We start from the raw sequence: 5,057 nt of genomic DNA, 5'->3' as shown, positions 1-5,057 counted from the left end.
CATATTCCTTTAAACACACTATTGCAAATCAACCAGCAGACACAGTTTTTGCATAACACAAATATAATTCTTCCCTGACCCTTTTTAAATTATGAAAAGTGTGCATATTCACTCTCCATGCAGCTTTCCTTCAACCAGCTAAAAGACCACACGTTTTCCTTGCACAGCAAACTTAGGCAAATCTAGGGAACTGTTGCTTGGCTTCTGTTAAATGTGCTTACTGTAGTTTTTTTTTTATTATTTCTGTAAAGAAGATGATACAATTTATGACTAATTATTTTCCTAATAAGATTATAACAAAAAATATATAGAATTTTAAAATATGTTAATATTACCAACAACAAATAAAAAATTGTGCTTCTGAAAATAAATTTTCAAAAAAACAATATGTGACATTCCTTACCTAATGCATGAAAAACATGTAGGGGCCTCTATGTTTTTAAAAACCCGATGACCTAGTCATCACATCCCTGTGAAAACCCCATAAGAGGGGAAAATTCTATTTCTGTTCGGAGTGGAAAATTTCTATTTCTGTTACCAGTGGACCAGTGGCTGTTTTCCCTGGATCCAAATGTCCCAAATAAAACCACCCCCCTCACGAGGGGGAGGTCCACATTTTATATCTGCCCTCTTTGCCCGAGAGTCCGTCCCAAACTACCGCGCGGTGGGGTCAGCTTCGTCTCCCCCCGGGGGAGTAGTAGCCGCTACCAGAGCCAAAGGTAGCCCCCCCTCTCTCCGGGCAGTGACCGTGGCCCCACGCGCGCTTTTACCCTTTAGAAATCGTAGCGTCGTCGTAGCGTGTGTTAAACCCCTTTACGGGGTTTTTTTGGTCCCTGTCAGCCACTGTACTGAGTACGGCCTTTTACAAGTGGGGCAGCGGGGCCGTTTGCATCCTTTTGGGCATGCAAAACGAACACACCACCCCCGAAAAAAAAATCCGCTCGACCGCAGAAGAATTCGAAGAAAAAAAAAAAAAAAAAAAAAACACGTAAGTTCCTTTTTGGGCCCCCTTTTTCTTTTTCCCTTTTTCCCTTTCCCCCATACAGTTTTGGCTTGTTGTTTTTTTTTTGGGGTTTAAAAGGGGCTAATGACGCAAATGCACTTCTCCATATTTTCCCCCTCAGATCTTTTTCCCTGCGTCATATGGACAAAAAACCCAAAATTGGGCGTTAGTAAAGTAATTAATTTTTTTCTCTCGTTTTAAGATTTATTTTTTTTCATCTGCAACGAATTTAACCGTTCGTGTTTTTATTTTATCACGAATCCATTTCATTTTTCTGTTCCTAACCTCGCGCCCGACCTGCCCTTCCCTTTTCTTTCTTTTGGGGGTCACTTTGGTTAAAAAAAGGTTAAATTCCGTCTTGACCTGCCCTCACTTTCTTTTTTTCCGGTCGGGGGCGGCGTGGTAGGGTCAGATGACCACTTGTTCCGTCTAATTTGGAAGCAAACATGTCATTGTTACATTTTTTTTTGGTACACTTTTTCTATCGGCGCTAGAGCGAGCAGGAAACAAAATTGTATTATTTGGATTAGCGTGGGGATCCCCCCCTATCATAGTGCACGGATTGCCCTTTTCCCCCGGGGGGGCGAAAAACCCAAATAGATCTGCGCTCCGTCGTTTAGAGTAAGTTATTCGTTCGTTCGGCCCCCTTTTTGAGTCGGTGTGACCCGGGGTTATGTCCTTAATTAATGTAGGACTAGGGTTTAAGCTAAAAATCTTATTCGCTTTTTAAATCACCCTTTTCACCCTCTGAAGTCTCTTGCATGTTTTGGGTCCCCCCCAAGCTTTTGTGTGATTCGTAAATTTATATATCCTTCGGGATTTTGCGACGCCCATTACAATACGCAGAAGAGAGCAGGATAATATTCCTGGCTCGAGCGCTTCAGTATATAGGGCTTTGGGTTAGGATCCCCCGTTTTGATTTTATTAAAGTCTGACGGCAAAGCTAGACATTACCTGGGCAGTTCAGTTTTTGCCCCCGAGAAGTTTGCTTAAAAAAAAATTGCAAATTTTTTTTTTTTTATGTCCCCATTCTTCATGCGTACTTTTCTGTCGCATATCTTATATGTGAATTCAATGTGGTATTTGAAAAAATCTTAAATGCTAGCATTGTAATTTACTTCAGTCTTGTTATAGCGAACGTTAAATTCGTGTTTGATTCATTTCTTTGAGGTCACTCCCCTTCCCTCTCTTTAAACGATAGCTTCATTCACACACGCATACACACACACATTCACTACCCAACAAAAGGGATAAAAGACACTGACCCTTTTCATTGTCTTAGGCCGGCGTAAAGATTTATCTTTTTTCCCCGAAATTTTGTCTGTCCTGTCTGTGAAAAATTACTTTTTCTTTTTGGTAGACTAGGGTTTCTAGTCTTCGGGGATCGCCGATGTCGCCCCTTATCTTCCTCATATTATCAAGATGGTTGGTATTCAAATAGTCATGCGGCCCCGCTATGACATCTCCCTCTTCTATTTTCTTCTTTACCTTTTGGAAAATAAAACAAAAAATAAAAAAAAAAGAAAAAAAAATTTTAAAAAACCCAACTTTAAAAAAACCGTAAATTGTTATGAAAAAGGGGCTAGTGTAACTACCACCCCATTTTCCTTTTCCCTTTTTTTTTCTCTTACTCTGGCCTTACTGCATGATCTGGCTCCCCGTTTATATTGCAGTCGGACCCGACACGGCACCAAAGGGGACCTTAGGATGCGGAAAAGGACGTATCGAAGATCGCCTAGGCCAGGGACCAAAATTTCGTCAAAAAAGGTCCCAGTCGCCCCGAATGCTGTGCATGGGCGAGCCTGGCGGAGCCTGCAGATCTGGTAAAACTCCAGGAGTCGTACGCGGTATAAGCCCCCCCGAGATCCCCCCCTCCCCCGGGCGCCCGTAGACCCGGACGAAGTTACAGGACGTGGGAAACGCGAAAGGCCGGGGACGAATCTGTGGGGACGTGTGGACGAGGACGCGCCGGTTGGTTTGGGCCAGGACTACGGGTCAAGCGAATCTGAAGTCAAGGAGGCCTGTGCAGCTTTCGAGGACGTGTGGAAACGAGGACGAGCAGATTAAACCCCGGGGGACCAGGGGATGAGGAAAACATGGACGGCAGCCACGAAGTTGAACCAGGACAACGCAGAGAACGAGAGCCCAGCCAAAGTTGGGGGTCCCCCTTTGAAGGCCCCTCGGGCGAGGCGCGGTGGGTGGCTGGAAATATAAGAGTGGAAATTCTATTTCTTTTTAAGGGTTTTGGGAAAATTCATTTCTGTTACCAGGGGGACCAGGGGCGTTTTCCACGTGGATCCAAAGTCCCAAATAAGAACCCCCCGCTCACGAGGCGGAGGTCACTTTTATATTGACCTCGTTTGAGAGAGTTGTGCTAACTACCACCGCACTAAGGTCAGTCCGCCCTCCCCCGGGCGCTGACCTTTCCTCCCGCGGCCCGATTTAACTAACATGTCTTGTGTTTTTTTCTGCGTGGTATCAACTCTCAGAAATAAAGGTCCCAAGCGAAACCAGATCAATACCCCTGCAAGCCAATGTAATTGGGTTCAATACCGTTATCCCCTTATTTCTTTGACTTAGGGGGAAATTCATATCAATGTTATTATTACTGGATAATTCTTTATAATTTATTGACACTACTAATTGCAATATAAATTTTAAAATAAAAATTTTCCGATTTAAATGGTAAACAGGAAAACTTGTAACTGGTGACTCAGATTTTGCTGAGCAATCTATGGAAAGGTTTTTCCACGGATCGGGGTTATTGTAGTTGGTCAAAAAAAAAAATGGCAAAGGGGGCCTGATGATAAAAAATAACCCAAAAAAAAAAACAGTTTTGGCTGGGATAGGATGCTCACATGAGTACCAAAGCTCTGGACGAAGATTAGATTTTGTGGGCATTTGTGCCTTTGTGGTGCAGTGGGCAGTCTCTTTGGGCAATCTTGTTTTCTTTCCCACCTGCCAGGGGATTTTTGCCCTACATCCTTGACCAAATTAGCAAAAAGTCTAGAGTCAGCCTTCATACCAAACTCCCCAATTTAAACTAAATTAGTTATATTGGGTAGTTTTGGGTATGACAGGCTGACTCTATGATTTTGCTGCTAATTTGTGGAAAGGGAATGTAGGGCAACACCCACTGGCGGTGGGAAATAAACAAAAAAGTTTGCCAACAGACTGCTCCAGCACCCAAAGGACACAAATCCCACATCTAATCTTCGTCCAGGATTTGGTACTCTGTGATCTTCCTATCACTCCAGCCAACACTGTTTTTTTTTGGGCTGTATATTTCTATATCAGGCCCTTAGCCATTTTTTTTTCTGAATACTATCACAACCCCGATCCAGTGAGTAAAATATTTCCCTAATATGGCTCGCAAGTACGAGTCACCAGTTACAAGTTTTTTTTGTTTCACCCCTTAACTCTTGGAAAAAATTTTCCCATTTTAAAAATTTTTATTGCAATTATTTGTCAAAATTATAATGATCATTTTGCAGTAATAAAATTTATATGAATTATCCCATAAATCAAAGAAATAGGTGGTATAACGGGTATTTACCCAATTAATGGTTTCAGGGTATTGATATGGTATTCGGGGTTTACCTTTATTTTGAAGGGTTTATACCACGCAGTAAAAACAACAAAACATGTCTAGTTATAATCGGGCCGCGCGGAGGTCACGGCAGCTCCCGGAAAGGGGGGAGCTGACCTTAGTGCGGTGGTAGCTTAGCAACTCTCGGTCAAACGAGGTCAATATAAAAAGGCCCGCCCTCGCTGAGCGGGTGGTTTTTTATTTGGGCATTTGGGTCCCCGGGAAAACAGCCACGGGTCCACTGGTAAAAGAAAAAATTCCACATCCTGTAACAGAAATAGAATTTCCACATCTTATATTCCCCCCTACTCCGCCTGCCCTAGGCGCCTTCAAAGGGTGACCTAACTTGGCTGGGCGTTCGTTCTCATGCGTTGTCTGGTTAACTTCGTGGCTGCTGTCCATGTTGTCCTCACCTCCTGGTCCCCCTTTTAAACTCTCGCCCCGATTACCACAGCCTCGAAAGTC

Source organism: Penaeus monodon, chromosome 44, assembly GCF_015228065.2.
Source record: "Penaeus monodon isolate SGIC_2016 chromosome 44, NSTDA_Pmon_1, whole genome shotgun sequence".
Taxonomy (NCBI): Eukaryota; Metazoa; Arthropoda; class Malacostraca; order Decapoda; family Penaeidae; genus Penaeus; species Penaeus monodon.
This window is presented reverse-complemented; position numbering follows the sequence as displayed.